Here is a 19605-nt window from a genome sequence, read left to right as displayed (position 1 = left end):
CTAACATGAATAAATATTAGGAAGAGAATAAAAGGCATCATAGCAATCATATTTAATATTAAAATTAACCTAGACATGATACTAGGAATATCATAATAACAATATAAACATGATTTCTACATCATAATATCAATTAATCAATTAAAGTACTTACTTTGATGCCTCGTACCTCTTTCTAATAACAAAATACACACGTCAGTAACTTCAAGGAAAATAATAAACAAACAATTAAATTAAATAATTGAAATAGAGATTTGGGACCAAACCCTCAGAAATTAAAACCTTTCACGTCTAGGGCGAAGGCAACTTCGAATATGGCTAGGTGTTTCTAAGTCTTGTGAATGCGGAATTTTGTATTTGAGAAAAAGCTAGTTTAGAAAAAGAGAGAGAGAGAGAATAATCAAGAAAATCTTGATGAGAGTTGGTGAATGATTAAGAGAGAGTTAGAGAATTAATGATTGCGAAAGAAAACTGATTGTTGATGAATCAAAACGGAGTTTATAATACGATATTTATAGAGAAAATCAGCCAAAAAGATAAAATTAACAAAACAGAGTCTGGCGCACGCAAAACGAGGTTGGCACCAGGCATTGGCTATTGGCGCCAATCGCCAATGGCTGGCGCCAGGCGCCAGGTCTGATTCCAGGCGCAAATGCCTGAGTCAGGCGCCAAGCCTGTTTTTAACGCGTTTTTGTTTTTATCATATCTTTTGATCCGGAAGTCCAAATAAGGCATATAATATGTCGTTGGAAAGCTATTAAAGTCTACTTTACAACCAAATTAGAATCAGATTAAAATATTTTGTAGATAAAAAGATATGGCCAAAATAGTGGAAGGGTGTCAGTTTTGGATAAAGTTTCATGTCTCATTCATATCTTTTTTGTTATAATTCGGATTTAATATTATAATATATCATTGGAAAGATAATTTAAAGATCTATCCAACCATATAAAATTTGGATAAATATTATGAGGCACGAAAATAAAATCTGAATATATTCCACTTCGTACAAAACAAGGATTCTTAAAAGGAGTAGTTTTATTCAATTTCAAACTCTTTAAAACATAATTATCAATCCTAACTCCATTAGGATTTAAAAGAACCTTCTAGAGTATTCTAAAAGACTATAATCAATCCTAATAGCTTTAGGAATGATAATTAATAATAGGCCCTCCTCTAGATCATTGGGCCGCATATTAGGCTCAAACCGGGCCCAGTTTGGTAAATTGGCCATAACTTCCTCAATATTCATCGGAATTGGGCTTATAATATATCGTTGGAAAGGTCTTTGCAAGCCCCATCCAACTACACTACTATTGGACCCATATCATGGACCAACCAAACTGGATTAGCTGTTTTCTTAAAATAAAGTTTTCAAAAACAGAGAGAAGAGAAAAGAAATAAAACTTTCCGCAACACTAGACTTTTCCACACTTTCGTTTCATTCGATTATGATTCGACGTGAAAGGTATTCATCACTGGTTTTGGTTTTGGGGAGACACAAATGGGTGTCTACAATTACTATATATACTCGTGCAAATTCACCTAGCCTAATATGATGTACAAAAATCATAAGTAATAACTCATAAGTTGTATATCTACACCTTCTACTACTTTCGTCACTTATTTTGTACAACTTTTGCCAAAAATGGATGGTTCGATTTATATGCAACAAACAAAAAAAAAGTTTATTTTATAGAAAAAAATTTTGTGTAATTTTACCAACAAACTGTTACTTTAATTCAATTAACACTAATCATATGGTATTAACTTATGATTCTAATTAATCATCCCATAATAAAACCCTATTCCACATTCTCTCTCCTCCTTCAAAACAACATTCACCACCACACTTTTTCTTTCTTCCCTCTCAGCCACCTTCACTCACGATAACTTTTCTCTCTCTTTTTTCTCACAACCATCGCACCGCCACCATATTTTCTCTATCCTCCTTTATAAGCACCACCACCGACCTCATGGTCATCTCTCGTCAAGATCAAAGTTGTTTCCGCCTGCCCCTCCTCGTTAAGATTCAAGTCACAACCAACCCCTCATCAAAAGTTTCGACAGCTAGAAGTTTATAGGTTTATTTTGTGGTGGGATTTTGGTTTGGTTTCAAGGTGGGATTGTTGGTTTCGACGATTTTGATTGTGGTGTTTTTGGTTGGGTTTCGAAAGCTTGTGGTGTTTTTGTGGTGGGTTTCAGGGGGTTGTTTTGTGGTGGATTTGTGAATTTCGAGGGCTTGTAGGGGTCTATTTTGTGGTGGGTTTGTGGGTTTCAACTATTTGTGGTGGGTTACAATGATTAGCGGTGGTTTTGTGGGGGTTTCACACAGTTTGTGGTGGTTTTGGATGGGTTTATAGTGGTGGGTTAGTTTAAGGTAGTTAGGTTGGGTGGGCGGTGGAAGGTATCCTGGTGGTGGGTTGGTTTTTGGTGGTTAGGGTGAGTGATGGATAAAACCACATAGTGCCTACGTGTCACTTTTTTATTTAATTTTTTCCCTTCAAAATGGAAGGATGATGTCATATTTTTTTTCCTTTTTAAGCTACCCTATTTAACATAGCTTTGAAAATATATTCCATTTGAATTTTTAAATTTTAAATTTTGGGTTTCTACACATATTATGCTATTATAGCGCATGCGCTATTAAGATTTGTTGAACAGTCATCCGATACGATGGATGGCCGACCCCTACAGGAAGAGGAGGCGGGTGCTCAACCCAAAAGGTTGGGGGGTTGCTGGAAACCTCAGTAGGGTTGGTGCTCCCAAGGGTTCACATTTTTAACCAAACCATTCATCTAGGTTAAAGCGAACGAAACGATAGTATACTTCATCAATATTCCCCCAGGGAGTGAAGGATGAGACTTTCTTTCCGTAATACATATCATCAGTATTTTTGGTTTTTCGCCGATTAATCAGACCATTACACCCCCCAGAAGCCCCCCTTATTTACCAGTTGTTAACAATAATTAATAATATATTTTATTTGAAATTTTCTAATTAAATATGAAATTATGCACTTTTGGGAATGTTATATTCATATTTAATTAGAAATTAGTTAGGAAAATTGAGGAAATAGTAGTTATAATTCAATTCTTATTTTAAAATCGTGTATCGCACGGGGTTAATTTAGTGAAATTATTTAAAGTATCGACCGGAGCGAAGCCCGGGCCACACACTAGTTTATTTTGAAATGGATGGAGAATAATTATATTTTGGGTTTTTCTAAGCTATGCCCCCCAAGTTCTTCGGTTTCTAAGATGTACTCATGCATTTTCAAAGTTATAAGTTGTGCCCTCCACCTCACGATATTTTATCAACAATACCCTTTGTCAGCCATATCCGTTAACGAAAATTAAGTTATTTTATCAACAATGGTGTCTTGGCGTTATTAATTTGACGCGTTTCCCGTTCTAATTGGGTTAACACTTAAAAAAAAGTTTAAAAATCAGAAAATTGTTATGAATTACATGAGATTAGAGGAAGAGTAAAGAAAGATGTAGAGAGTTATCTTCATTGTTTATATCCATTCTTCATTGGGCCATGTCATACGTATATATACATGTGAGAAATATGTAAAGACATCATATTGTGAAGGATTAAGGTAGTAAAAACATAAGGGGGTTACAAAGGAAGTAAAGCCATAAGGGGGGTTAAAAAGGAAGTAATAAAGCTAGGGAGTTACAAAGACTTAATGGACATACATAACTCTATTTCATAACACTCCCCCTTGGATGTCCATTATTTAAGATTGTGACTCGTTAAAACCTTATTAGGAAAGCCTTGTGGGATAAAAACCTAGTGAAGGAAAAAGAGTACATCATTCTTCTTCATAATACACTTGAGATGCTACCTCGTTAAAAAACTTAACAAGAAAACCCCAGTGGGATAAAACTATGGTTAAGGGAAAAAGAGTGTAGAGCGCATTTACTCCCCCTAATTTTTACATCACTTTAGATCTTCAATGAATGAATCCAATATATGTACACAAGCAAGTTCTTCTATGTAGAAGCAAAATCTTCGTTGATAATTAATTTCCAAATTTCACTCGAGTCTTTAAATCTTTACTTGAATCGCTAAATTATATCTTCTTGTCATCAGACATATGAGAATAATAATACACATATAATGCAATGATGTATAGATCTCTTTCTTATGTACCAACGTTTTGACAAAATTTCAAATTCATATACCATGATAATAACACATATCTTCATATACACAAATCACGGTTCTTATCCATTTTTATATATTTGACGTATTTGTACCTTCTTCCGGAGGTCATTAATAAATAGTTGAATTTTTTATCAATATTTGATCAAGCACTCGTAAAACATATTGATATCATCATTATCAAATAAGAATTATCGATAACATGAATCATCTCAATGCACCCCTTCTGGTTCTTCCAGATCGGAACAAATGATTCACACAGATTAGTATTGCATAATTTCAGTTCTTTATACATTTTATATTTAATTTGAGAGTTCTCTTGAGAATACAAATAATAAAACATTACTACTCTCACATGCTCTAACTACAGGTTGAGATGTCATGAATTTAGTCCAAAATAATCTTTTTAGAGTTTTGGATAAAATCTCATCAATATTGCAATATTTAAAAGTAAATTTTTTAAAGATAATCATATAAATAAACAATGTCTAAGTTCTTGATTTCATTCATGGTTCATACACATGCTATTAGAACATTATATGCTTCTAAAACCATTAGCCAATTGGAGTTTGAATCTTTTCTTATATGCTTTCATAAAACATGCAAAATGTTCTTACAATGCTTGCCATACATATTCATTTATATATCAAAGTCATAATTAATTTGGAAGGAATGATAATAATTTTAAATGCAATATGAAATGTAAAGATATGTGAATAAAGTAATATCATACAATGATAGAATATAGATGATATATGTATATGACGAATGATGCATATCTACTTCCTATACATACATGGACATGAATGTAAGACTCAAAAATGCAAAACATTGTACAATGTGGTTTTTTTTGGATCCATAATTTGTTGGACTTCAGGTCCTTGAGCTCTTTAAGTTTTCATAATCACAATCAGGTCGACTTCATCAAATGGACGTTTAGTACAAATCCCCTGTAATACCCCATATTTTAAAGCCTATTTAATTAATTTTAATCATATTTATTAGATTTAAATATGTTTTAATTTGGGTTTAATTAATTTCCCTTATAGAAAAGTTATTTTCTTATAAGATTTTCACCTTTATTTATTCAAATTATATTATACACTTTATTTTAAGGTGTGTTCCCTAAGATATTTTGAGTTATTTATTTATAAATAGTTTCTAAACTTTGTGATTTCAAAGTGATTTATTAAGCAAATTATATTTTGCTAAACTTTATTTATAAATTTATTATTTTAAGACTTTAAAGAAATAAAATTTCTATGAGTCTAAACCCTTTTCTAAACCATGACCATAGTTATTGGGCCAATGACTTACTTTCATTTTTCCCTAGCCCATAAGAATACTTTGAAGTCCATTTTACACATAACCCAAATTAGATTTTTTTGTAGCCACAAATTAAAGGAAAAAGAAAATAGAAACCCACCCCATCTTCCCCAATCAACAACATCAACGTATGATGTTCATACACCATAACTATGGAAGATTCTTTCAATTTACCTCCCCAAATGTTACCTCCCCTAGTCTATTAATCTAATGATAAAAATGTTTTCTTACACTTGGAGTTCATCCACTCCATCACCATTATCAAGTTCTTCTCAACCATTAGATGCACCACCCAAATTAACCAATTGCAATTCAAAGTTTCACCTCCAAAACAACCAATTGCAAATTAAAGTTACAACCTTTAATCTTATTTTAATCCCTAATTTTCCCTATTAATAGAGCAAGGATTTGAACAAATTCATTTACAAATTATAACCACAAAATTTCAGCAAATTATAAATACCCAAAACCCATTTTTTCCCCTTTCTCTCTCCTCCACGCCCACCGATGCACCACCATCCCTTGGCCGCGCGCCACCAGCCGCACCACCTCCACCTCACCGGCGCACCACTGCCGCCACCTTCTGCCCAGCCAGCCACACCACCAACCCAAGTCACCCTTTCGTGCTTCCTGTAGAAACAAAACCAAAAAAAAAAAAAAAAAAAAAAAAAAAGTGTTAAGTTTTATATTCTCCTAATTTAGTTGATAAAAAAACCCACCAAATGTCTTAAAAGTAAGTGGGCTCTCCTAAACACTTCTATTTTGGACTAATTGTTTGGAAATAATTATTATTTTCTTTACTTATTATTATTAGTTTAATTACAACTACTAATTATATACTACTACCTATGCACCACTACTAGTTATTATTATTATTATTATTATTATTATTAATGGATTACCAAAGATTAGTTTATAAAAGTAAGTATTAATTTTATAAAAAGGGTGTATTATTTAAGTTGTTCATGTACAACTAGTTTAGAGTTTGTATTCTATATCTCTGGGTTTATTGTTGAAGAGTTATTGAATAAGAGTTATTGGTTATTGTAGGGAGAGTTTCAAGTTCGTAATTAGGAGTTCCGTACTTATGTGAAAAGATCAAGGTACATATTCGTGGCTAGATTTTTAACTATATGATTTTATATGCAAATGTGTTTTATGTTTTAAATGATGAATTATGTTTGAATGTTGAACAATGATTTATGAATGTTTATAATCTAAATTCTATAAGCTTGTTTCAATAAAAACGATTGTTTGATCTTAAATATTTAAATGCTTTATAAGCTTGGTTGTAAACTTACTTTGTTTACTTAATTGTTTAAAAAGGAAATGTTATTATTTTAATCATCCCATACATGGGAATTGGAAGATTGATCTATCAAAGGTGTTTATTGGATTTTTCTTGACTCCCACTATGCGGAGATAAATGATAAGACTATGAGCTTTGTATGATCTAGTCTTTCCTCGAGTATAGACTATGTAAATGAGTTACTAGCTTGAGGGGTGTGCACACTTAGGTTGGAAAAATAGTTTACGAAAATGTTGATCTTCCATTTCTATTGGAATCTACTTTTGAAAAGTTGTTGATTATGGAATGTTTCTAAATATGAAATTTCTATTTATGAAAGGTTTGAATAATGATCGATTATTTACAAAATGCGAAATCTACAAAAGCATGTTTAATTAAATAAAATTGATGATTTACGTATCTAGCATTGTTATGTACTTAGCATTTTTGCTAACGCGTATTTCTCTTTTGTTTTTGGCTTGGCCCTACAAATTATCACATATGATAAGTAGATAGGTGGCGATGATGAGTCGACGTGATCTAAATGTTGCATTGGCAACAAAGGGCGATAATCACTTAGTCTAGATTTATTGGTTAACGATTTGCATGAAGAGTTCTCGTGTGGTTCAGTTTTGAAAACTATTATTATTTAATAAAAGTTAAGTATGTATTTTTCCGCTACAAACATTTGTATTTTGAAAAGCCTTACATAATCACGTGGCGGTAATGCTCCTAAACTACTCTCTTAATCAGGTTTTGTATCATTATTATTAGAGAGTAATTTGGGGGTGTTACATCCCCTCTTCACAAGTCCATTACTTAATGCATATGCATATTTATCAGTTCCATCGTATACCGGTATCATAAAATTCTTTCATGTAACATTTAAATGCTATATAAACAATGATATCTGAATGCATCTTCCGCCATCATACTTTGCTCATATTTTCGGCCAACATTTATAATTTAGATATATCTTGATCTTTTACTTATAAGGTATTCCATACAATATTATTTAACAATGTTTTATGCTATCCAAAAATATTAACTGCACTATCTTGCCATGTATCATATCTTTATATTGGAACTGATCATATGATCTACACTATAGGTGTACGTAGAGATTTGAGTAATAGATAATGGCAAGATTTATCTCAGTGTACGCACATAATTTCACTATGACCAAAATATATCTTCTATGTCTCTGAATAGAGTCATAACGGAATACAAATCAAATCGTAGAGTTATTCACAATATATCTTGATAATATATATAGATAAAAGATGACATATAAGCCTCTTAGATTAATTATATTTCCAATTATGGGGATCAAGTAATAATTGCCAACTTTCAATCTTCTCCCCCTAATTTGGTAAAATATCCTAAATATAGGGGCGCTAAATTCTTAACAAATTTAGCATGTAATTTTATGTGCAACAAATACCATCCTTTAAGAGAACCATAATCAACAAACTTTTATCTCTTCTAGAGAGTAATGTAATTTTCAAATGTATTTTGATAAATATTTCATAATTTTATTCTCTTCTGGAGATCAATATCAATGGTGGGGGAAGGGGGGGTCATGAATTGTGCAGTGATATCTTTCTTATATTAATTCTTATGTGCTGACACACGATAGCCCCAATCAAGAGATCATTTTACTAATTAAATTACTTGTATAATATATATACCACTATATATGGTGATCTTCAAGTCACCTAATGCTTGGCTACATATAAATTATTGTGGTGAACTTCTGGTCACCTATTTCTTGTTTGCATACAAAGTTGCTCAATTTTAATACTTATCTCTTGATTTTTTTTTTCACGTTATTCAAATAGTGTTCTTTCAATTCATTTTACACTTATGACAGGAAATAAAGTCAGCACATTATTTATATATATCAAATAAATCTTCAAGATTTCATAACAAGTCTGTAAGTTCGGATGACCTTACTTATATCACATCAAATAATTTTCCCAAATCTAACTTCAAACTATTTTGATAACTTTCTATTATTGATTTCTTTATACAAATTATTTAATGCATGACCATGTATATAATGTGATATGATAACTCTAATATGAGTTACGTTTTTACTAAGACGATCAATTGATACTCTATTTAATAGTAATTTATGCTCTTGTATATTTATAATCTTGATACATGCTAATCTTATTGGACATCATATGTCACTCTTCTGGAGTTTCCTATGTAATCTGGGTATATATCAATTTTTTTATTTGATTGAATAATGTCTTAATCATATAAGCAATGGTACTTCTTCATATCCATCTTCCGGATGGTGTAAATGTATATATTTAATAATTCCTTGCATCAACGTCGTTTAAACTAAAATGTGTGTAAAATTGATCATCAATATATATTATTGATCATATATGTGCAAGGATTACATACAATAAACAAAGGTAACCTCCCGTTAATCCTTGCATATAGGTATGATAAATTCAACAACCGGCCTTTTACAATGCAAGCTTTTTAATTTAGTCTTGACAATCTCATGTATCAAACAAAGTGTTCATATACACATACATTAATACTTAATTATAACAATGTATATAGATAGCTTAAATATAATATAATAATTAATTCTTACATATAGAACACTTAATCATATCCCTTGTGCCTAATTGCATTAGTTATCATTGAACTAAAAACCTCATATAAGCGTGGGTATAACAAATAAACTATGGGCTGTAGGGTGATCCATATGCCTAATTTTTCCCGTTGCGGCAACAGGGGCCTAGAAGGGGCCCATCTGAAGATGAAGAACTAGCCATGACATGCTTTGGTGGCTGGTTACAGATTACAACCGGATCCCCGTCAAGTTGGAGCCCAACCCAATCTCAACAAAGGGCCGAAATTCCCCCTATTCCGCAGCATAGATTTTCGAATTCCTCCTTCGAGGTGGGGCAATCCTCTGGTGCTGCTAATCATCAAAGCCAACAACAAGGGCATGGGTCGACTTTGTTCAACGCCTTGGGAATTTCGGATTGGGCAGCAACATCGTTCACGCATTTAACTCCTCAGCGCCGGCAGGTCTTCTTCAGGACGTTGCTAATAATGGGTTTGTTTCGCCGCCGCTGACAGAGTAAAGTCGTATCCCCTAATCAAAAGTAATTCCTAAGTCCTCTAACTAACGTAGATAGGGAAGTAGGGTCGATCTCCATAGGGAAACAAGTCTTTCTATTCATAATTAACTATTATAATATAGATTATTAGGTAACCAATATGTGAATTTGAATGTAAAACTAAACTACGAAGATTAAGAATAAGGAGAGAATAATATATAAAAGGATCTAGAGCATAGGTTCACCAATAAATAATATTCCAGGGTAGAATACAATAATCATTCATCAATGCATGTATTAATCAGATTATAAAGGGCTTTCGCTACGTATTATAATCACACAATTAATTTACCGGTATTAAATCTCATCTTTCGAATCTTGACCTCACCATTTATAAATTAACCTGCCTATTGAAACTAGACCTAAACATCAATTCTCATCTGTCGAATCTCGAATCAATATTGTTAAACTCATGCATAAAAGATCTGCGCAAATCTAGTCACAGAGCATTAAATCAATCAATAGGAAATTAATCTAGCATTGACAATCAACAACAATAAATTACCCCTTCATATTATTTATGGATCCCCATAACCCTAGAAAGAAAACTACTCACACATAGTAAAAACTAAACTAATCAAAGCAATAAAACAAGTCATGATGGAAGGAGTAAAATAAATAACTAAGATTAAGAGAAGAGAAATCGTTACCAAACTAATCTGTATTAATGGAAATAATTAAGAACAAGAGTTGAGAGAAGAGTTAAGAGAGAGAAAAATCCTCAGTAGAGAGAGAAAGTCTAAGAAAGAAGATCATCAAAATTCCGTACAAAAATCCTACTTAAACGTTTTCTAAAACAAAAATTAAGACTAAACTAATCAGGTCCTATAAAAAACGCGCGCCCGATCGGGCGAAGGGCCGCCAGATCGGGCCCGCCTTTTTCTTCGCGTCCCTTCTCCGCAGCATCGCCCGATCGTGCTAGACGCTCGCACGATCGGGCGCGCTATAAGCCACGCACAGCACAAGCAGCGCCGCGCCCGATCGTGCTAAAGGTTGCCCGGTCGGGCCCTTGCTTCACTTTGAGGGTCGGACTTCGATTGGGCTTGATTTCTCGGCCCAATCCGGATTTCCTCTTCGGGTCTTGAATACTCGGTCCAAATGCCTCGGGATCCCAATTACCAAGCCCTTAATCACCGGCTCGATGACTCTAACCGACCTTGGGCTTCAAAGATGGTCGTGCACTTCTATTCCCGTAGTCGCTCCATGAAAATCCCGAGAAAATGCTCCAAAGGCGCAATTTCCTACAAAACTCAACAAAGACTACGAAAACACTAGAAAACACAAATTAGTAATAAAAGTGGCTCGAAAGAGCCAAAAACACTACTAATTATGACCAAGGGACGGGGGTAAATTATTATATAAAATGGACATATCAAAATCCCCCAAGCCAAACCTTTGCTTGTCCCTAAGCAAAGAGCTCATCAATGAACATATAAAACATACTTCACCCCAATAATCAAATCAAGTACCAACGATTCAAGGCAAATCTAATGAACATGCTTCAACATTGTAGACATCCAATTGTGTCTCCCCAAAACCAAACCCAGTGATGAGTACCTTTCACGTCGAATCATAATCGAATGAAACGAAAGTGTGGAAAGTCTAGTGTTGCGGAAAGTTTTTATTTCTTTTCTCTTCTCTCTGTTTTTGAAAACTTATTTTAAGGAAAACAGCCAATCCAGTTTGGTTGGTCCATGATATGGGCCCAGTAGTAGTGTAGTTGGATGGGGTTTGCAAAGACCTTTCCAACGATATATTATAAGCCCAATTCCGATGAATATTGAGGAAGTTATGGCCAATTTACTAAACTGGGCCCGGTTTGAGCTTTATGTACGGCCCAATGATCTAGGGGAGGGCCTAATATGATTTATCATTCCTAATGCAATTAAGAATGGTTTTAGTCTTCTAGAATCTTCTAGAAGGTTCTTTTCATTCCTAATTCAATTAGCATTGATAAATTGACTTTTGTTGACTTTTCAGAGTTTTAATCAAAATCAAATAGCATTTTTGAAGAAATTATATGATTTTATCCTCCAGTACGGTAAACTTATCTGATTTTCGAAAACGCGTTGAAATTAGGCTTGGCACCTAACCCCAAGCCTTGGCGCCTGGAACCAGGCCTGGCGCCTAGCGCTAGCCATTGGCGCCTGGCGCTAGTGTTGGTGCATGGCGCCAGCTAGCCAGGGTTGGCGCCAACCTCGTTTTGCGTGCGTCAAACTCTGTTTTGTTTAATTTATCTTTTTGGCTGATTTTCCTTATAAATATCGTATTAAAAACTCCGTTTGCATTCATCATCTACATTCATTCACCAATTGTTTTCATTCATCATACCTATTCTCATTAATCATTCATCACCAATTCTCCTCATTCGCAAGTTTTCATTCGCAATCATTAATTCATTAGCATTCTCTTAATCAATCTTTCAATTCTTTCTTACTTTGTTTTCTCATGCAAAATTCCGCATTCATAAGATCTAGAAACACCTAGCCATATTCGAAGTTGCCTTCGCCCTAGACGTGAAAGGTTTTAATTTCTGAAGGTTTGGTCCCAAATCTCTCTTTCAATTATTTAATTTAATTGTTTGTTTATTATTTTCCTTGAAGTTACTAACGTGTGTATTTTGTTATTAGAAAGAGGTACGAGGCATCGAAGAAAGTACTTTAATGATTTATTGATATTATGATGTAGAAATCATGTTTATATTGTTATTATGATATTCCTAGTATCATGTCTAGGGTATTTTTAACGTTAAATATGATTGTTACGATGCTTCCTATGTTCTTCCTAATATTTATGATTGTTAGTATCATGTTAGGGTTAAAGATTTGATTTTTATTGCTTAGTGACATGCTAGGGTTTGTTATTAATCTTGTTAGTATCATGCCTAGGATCTTGCTATTTTTATTATGCTTTAATATTAACATGAATATGATTATGATTATAATTGTTATAATTTATGATGGTTATGATTATTTATTATGTTGCTTGATGCTTATTTATTGTTATTGCTTGATCACCTTTTTTATGCATGTTTAAAGGGAATTGGTACTTGTAATCATGCTTAATAAGATAATTAATAATCTTGTTTAGGGTTAATTGTGATTATAATTTCAAGTGATCGCCAATAATAGTTTATTTGTGCATTAAATTCAACCAACATAGATAAACAGGTTTAGGGTTAATCCTATTGATTGCATGTTAATCAGAAAGCGCACATGAATACGATCAGAATAAAGTAGAGGCCTATTATTAGGGCAGGTTCAATCTCTTTTAGGTTGGATTTGTACCTTCATCCCCGAACCCTTATTTGGTTCTTGACCTTATGGAGTTGAAGATCTCTTGGATCGTTAAGGGGTGTAACCTTCACCTCGTGAATGGTTTACAAGTTCCTAAAAAAACTTGTTGGCGACTCTTTTGCTCTATCTTCTTCCCTTTTGGACGCCACCGTACTTTAGTGTATGATCACAGTGGGGTTCAAGCTAGTGGGATTTTAAAGGCTTGAAAATATTCCCTACAAACATCAATCAATCTTATTCATCTAATCACCCTTCCTCCCCAACAATTATCAAGTAGAGCAAACCACAAGAGCATATAGAATTCAAGACTAGTGCTTACACACTCAACTCTCATTTATGTGGCGAGTAAAAGATGTACTCGATCGCTCTCCAACCAACCCCTTTAATGTGAACAATACCCTCCCAACTCACACTCTCGTGTGTATAAGAACAATGAACGCTCAACCTACTAGTCGACCCGAAATATGCCAAGTCATAACTTGCATTGACAAACAACACTTTCACATTTACATAACTTCTATGCACAAGGTCGGAAGGTCTTTAAAGATTGTAATGTAAGGCTAGGGTAAAGGGTAGGATAGATTTGGGATTATGTGAGAGAAAAGCCATGCATTAAGGGACCCAAATCCTAATAAACCCATGATCAAAATAAAAGATGATCATACATCTCCATCAACATAACTAACTCCAACAACAACCACCAAATACAACTCTAATCATCATAAACAATCCCAACACTTACAATAATCACTCATAAAAATATGATAATGTAGAACTTTGAGTGAAAAACAAACTTTGAACTCATTCTTTTTTTTTCCTACTTGAATTTTTTCTCTTTTTTTTTTCCTTTTTTTTTCTTTGAACAACCTTCAAATAGAACATTTGAGCATTAAATTTTTTTTTCTTTTGCTCCTTTTTTTTTTAACTCATATTAGAAATTTCAACTTTGAAACACAATATCAATATTTTCCAATCAAAAATCAAAGAACAAATACTCTTCTTTTATTCCCACATTGTGCAAATAATGTGCACACCACAACTCCCTCACCTCACCAACTAATAGCTCCCCCAAGCCAAGCTTGGGATTAGTAACCAATGGGGCTCATATAGGCTTGTAATGTGGCTAAATAAACAATAAAAAGGCACAAGCAACAACATGGGTAACAAGAAGGGAACAAATGTATCTAAATACTCTGAAGGCCACCTAAAAGAATGAACGCCTTCGTCCTCCTCATGTGCATAATAATAAGTCATGAAACACTACTCATAGTTGCAAATCAATACTCAAATTCATTGACATGCCAGGAATTATGGACTATCACACATTTCCTAACCAAATCAACTAGTCAAGCACTATATTCACAAATAGTTGGCAAAATTGACGCATGTTTAGGAATCCAAGCAATTAAACTTCAAATCATGACCAACAAATCCATAATGCTCATTATCAATAACCAAGAATCAAAACAAATTTTCTCAAGTATGGGGCACAGGGAAGCATGATTTACAATTCATTGGAACGTATTTTTGAATTTTTTTATTTTTCATTTTTTTTGTATTTTTCGTATATAAGAAAGCAATAAAAACTACACTAGGAAAGTGTAGACACCCATTTTTGTCTCCCCAAAACCAAACCCAGTGATGAGTACCTTTCACGTCGAATCATAATCGAATGAAACGAAAATGTGGAAAGTCTAGTGTTGCGGAAAGTTTTTATTTCTTTTCTCTTCTCTCTGTTTTTGAAAACTTATTTTAAGGAAAACAGCCAATCCAGTTTGGTTGGTCCATGATATGGGCCCAATAGTAGTGTTGTTGGATGGGGTTTGCAAAGACCTTTCCAACGATATATTATAAGCCCAATTCCGATGAATATTGAGGAAGTTATGACTAATTTACTAAACTGGGCCCGGTTTGAGCTTTATATACGGCCCAATGATCTAGGGAAGGGCCTAATATGATTTATCATTCCTAATGCAATTAGGAATGGTTTTAGTTTTCTAGAATCTTCTAGAAGGTTCTTTTCATTCCTAATTCAATTAGCATTGATAAATTGACTTTTGTTGACTTTTCAGAGTTTTGATAAAAATCAAATAGCATTTTTGAGGAAATTATATGATTTTATCCTCCAGTACGACAAACTTATCGGATTTTCGAAAACACGTTAAAATCAGGCTTGGCGCCTAACCCCAGGCCTTGGCGCCTGGCGCTAGCCATTGGCGCCTGGCGCTAGTGTTGGTGCCTGGCGCCAGCTAGCCAGGGTTGGCGCCAACTCTGTTTTTTGTGCGTCTGACTCTGTTTTGTTTAATTTATCTTTTTGGCTGATTTTCTCTATAAATATCGTATTAAAAACTCCGTTTTCATTCACCAATTATCATCATCTACATCCATCATTCACTAATTCTCATGATCTATAATCAGTTTTAATTAGCATTCATCAATTCATTCTCTCTTTTTCTAAAACTTTGCTTTTCAAATACAAAATTCCGCATTCACAAGATCTAGAAACACCTAGCCATATTCGAAGTTGTCTTCGCCCTAGATGTGAAAGGTTTAATTTCTGAGGGTTTGGTCCCAAATCTCTTTTTTAATTATGTAATTTAATTGTTTGTTTATTATTTTCCTTGAAGTTACTAACGTGTGTATTTTGTTATTAGAAAGAGGTACGAGGCATCAAAGTAAGTGCTTTAATGGTTTTTATTGATATTATGATGTAGACATCATGTTTATATTGTTATTATGATATTCCTAGTATCATGTCTAGGGTATTTTTAATATTAAATATGATTCCTATGATGCTTTTTATGTTCTTCCTAATATTTATGATTGTTAGTATCATGTTAGGGGTTAAAGATTTGATTTTTATTGCTTAGTGATATGCTAGGGTTTGTTATTAATCTTGTTAGTATCATGCCTAGGATCTTGCTATTATTATTATGCTTTAATATTAACATGATTATGATTATAATTGTTATAATTTATGATGATTATGGATGTTATTATTATTATTATTTTGATGATGATTATTTTATTTTGATGATATTATTATTATGATTTTTATAATAATTATTCATAATTATTATTATGTTGCTTGATATTTTATTTATTGCTTGATCACACCTTTTATACATGTTTAAAGGGAATTGGTACTTGTAATCACGCTTAATAAGATAATTAATAATCTTGTTTAGGGTTAATTATGATTATAATTCAAGTGATCGCCAATAATAGTTTGTTTGTGCATTATATTCAACCAATATAGATAAACAGGTTTAGGGTTAATCCTATTGATTGCATGTTAGTCAGAAAGCGCACATGAATACGATCAGAATAAAGTAGAGGCCTATTATTAGGGCAGGTTCAATCTCTTTTAGGTTGGATTTGTACCTTCATTCCCGAACCCTTATTTGGTTCTAGACCTTATGGAGTTGACGATCTCTTGGATCGTTAAGGGGTGTAACCTTCATCCTATGAACGGTTTACAAGTTCCTAAAACTTGTTGGCGACTCTTTTGCTCTATCTTCTTCCCTTTTGGACGCCACCGTACTTTAGTGTATGATCACAATGGGGTTCAAGCTAGTGGGATTTTAAAAGCTTGAAATTTATTTCCTACAGAAAGCAATAAAACTATACTAGAAAGCAAATAAAAAGAGAAAAAGAAGAGAATTACCAAGCGAAAGAACACCCCCCCAAGACAAATCAAGCAATGCCCTCATTGACTTGGGAGTGTAGCCTACTCCTCATCCTCATCCATCCTCGAATAGCCCCCTCCGTCGCTAGAATCGGCTCCTCCACCACCTCCATAACCCGAACCACCTGCAAAGTAGTTAGGGTCCACATTCCCCCAAGCCCACCAAAAGGTACATCGGTCCCATAACCATGGACCGATGAGTAGTCGACATAGGTACCAAAGGCACTTGGGTTCGTATATCCACCTTGTGGATATTGGAACCAATCGGGGACAAGTGAATCGGGGGGAATAGCCCCTCGACGGGCGTAGTCATCATACATGGGGTATAAACCCCTCCTTAGGTTCCTCTCCACATACCCTACCCTTCTATTTAGAGACCCTACTCTAGTGTCCAAATCCCTAACCAAACCCTCAACTCTCCCTTGCCCCATCTCAATCCTATCTAATTGGCTCCTAAAAGCCGGGAAGTCGTAAGGGGCGTTGGGGTCTATGTTTTAGTTGGTAGAGGAAGTGGGAATATCATATGTAAAGGGTGGAGGTGGTGGATAGTGTGGTGAATGGTGATGAGGTGAGTGGTCTATGGGAGATTGGTGGGGTTGAGGTGAAGGGTGAGGTGGTTGAACCTCACCTTGACCGTTAAGATCGAAAGTGTAAGAAGGCTTCCCCTTCTCAAATTTGGTCAAGGTGGGGTTAGGTAAAGTGAAAGCATTATCCCTCCTACCCGATTCCCATTGAATCACCCACCAAGTCTCCCCTCCCAAGACATTAACCCAATTAAGGCCACCTAAATAGGGTAGGTCCATAATAGTTGGGCCGACTACCTTACCGTCATCGTTAGGGACAAATCTAAGGTGTTTGACCGCTATGTGTGTAACTAGGCCACCAAAGTAAATGGGTACCCTAGACCTACCCGCCTCGGCCGTATTGGCTACCCGTTGGAAGTGGTTGGCCATTTTGTGGACTATATTGAGCTTTTCACTCCTAGGGATCATGTACGACCCTAGTAATTCAAGCTCATCCCACCTAACATTGGCGGGTTCATGCCTTCCAAAAATGGTAAGGCCAACAAACCGTTGCCAAATCTTTGGCACGGGATGTTGTATCCAAGTGCCCTTGGCATGTTGGAGGTTCAAATTAGGATCCCCCGTAAGGGATTGATAGACAACGACAATGTTGTCTTGGGGCGGTTCAAGGGGCCTATCCGATTTTAACTCAAAAAGTTTACCAAATTTTTTCAATGTCAATCTAACATCATTATTGAATAATCGAAATTGAACATGAGAAATTAAAGCATTTGATTTTATGACATTAAAACTAGAAACGAATTCTAAGGTTAAATAATCATAAGTATCGTAATGCATGTTAAAGAAACCACTCATGCCAACTCCCTTGAACAATTTTTCTACATGCTTATCAATTCCTAATCTAATAAGGGTGGGGTGATGAATGAAACGAGTGGGAATTACCTGCCTCGTAGTGAGGTTGAGCATCCTTTGTTTTTGCTCTTGGGTGGTGATGACCACCCTCTCCCATCCCGGAACTTGCAAATCCGGGTCAATTCTGGCCTCTTGTTACCTTGAGCTTTCCCCCCTTACCGTTCTTGATCTCTTGAGAGCCATTGTGATTAGAAAATATAGGAATTGAATAGTTTCTCTCTCTTAGGGTTTAGAGAAAATTAAGAGAAAATGGTAGAAATTAGGTGTAGATTGTAGAGAAAAATGAAAGGATTAAAAATATGCAAAAAATTTTGAGTTTTGATGGAAGGATTGGAGAAGATCTTTGAAAATAAGTGAGTTTGAAGGTGTAAAAATGGAGGTTTTAGAGAGAGAAAGTAATGGAGAAGAAGATGAAAGAAGAAGAAAGTGAGGAAAGAAAGAAGAGGAAAAGTATAAAGGGGACGGCCAAATAGGCGCGCCCGATCAGGAAAGCCTCGCCCGATCGGGCGGATAATGTTGATTTCCAAAACCTTAGTTGCGCGCCCGATCGGGCGCGAACACGAACGAAAATTTTCGCCCTTTCACTCGCCCGATCGGGCAAGCTTTGCCCGACATATATCTTTTCCTTCACTCGATTTGCGCCCGATCGGGCAACCTCGCCCGATCGGGCGAAATTTGCTCGAGTTTGTGAATGCGCTTGCGCGCCCGATCGGGCAACCTAGCCCGATCGGGCGAAGTTTGCTCGACTTCCAGGTCTCTTTTCGCGCCCGATCGGGCGAAATTAAAGCTGAGATTTCCCTTGGTTGCGCGCCCGATCGGGCCCGTGCCCAGTCAGATTTCCTTAGCTTTTTCTTTGTCTTCAAATTTTTCTAAGTCTTTTGACCTCTTAAACCTATACATGTACAAAAACACTTATAAACGGTAATATTTCACTCTCCTCGCCTCTCTAAAATAAAAAAAAATAAAAAATAAAGAAAAAGGAAAACTAGTCTAGAAAGCAAGGAATACGGGTTGCCTCCCGCAAAGCGCTGGTTTATCTAGGTCCCGCACGACCCTCTTACCACAGTGAAATAACTAGGACCCTTGGCCTAACGCTTGATCGGGTGGTTTCTCACCCGGTCTAGCGGTGTTTAGGCTGCGATGCGGCTTCCTGACATACCCTGTGGGACGCCAAATCACCTTATCTGGTGGATCCTCCTTAACTTGGACTAGGCCGGGAATCTTCAATGCTACGCACTAAGAATCC

At 35.1% G+C, this 19605-nt stretch overlaps 1 long non-coding RNA gene across 1 annotated transcript; it reads left to right on the top strand.

Moving 5' to 3' along the window:
* Positions 1-5959: 5959 nt before the first annotated feature.
* Positions 5960-7440, top strand: LOC145630580 (uncharacterized). The gene is made up of 3 exons (XR_014112103.1): positions 5960-6232; positions 6550-6602; positions 7297-7440. It is a non-coding gene; the product is annotated as an uncharacterized LOC145630580 (long non-coding RNA).
* Positions 7441-19605: the final 12165 nt, after the last annotated feature.

Source organism: Chenopodium album, chromosome 5 (assembly GCF_948465745.1).
Source record: "Chenopodium album chromosome 5, dcCheAlbu1.1, whole genome shotgun sequence".
Lineage (NCBI taxonomy): Eukaryota > Viridiplantae > Streptophyta > Magnoliopsida > Caryophyllales > Amaranthaceae > Chenopodium > Chenopodium album.
This window is presented reverse-complemented; position numbering and strand designations above follow the sequence as displayed.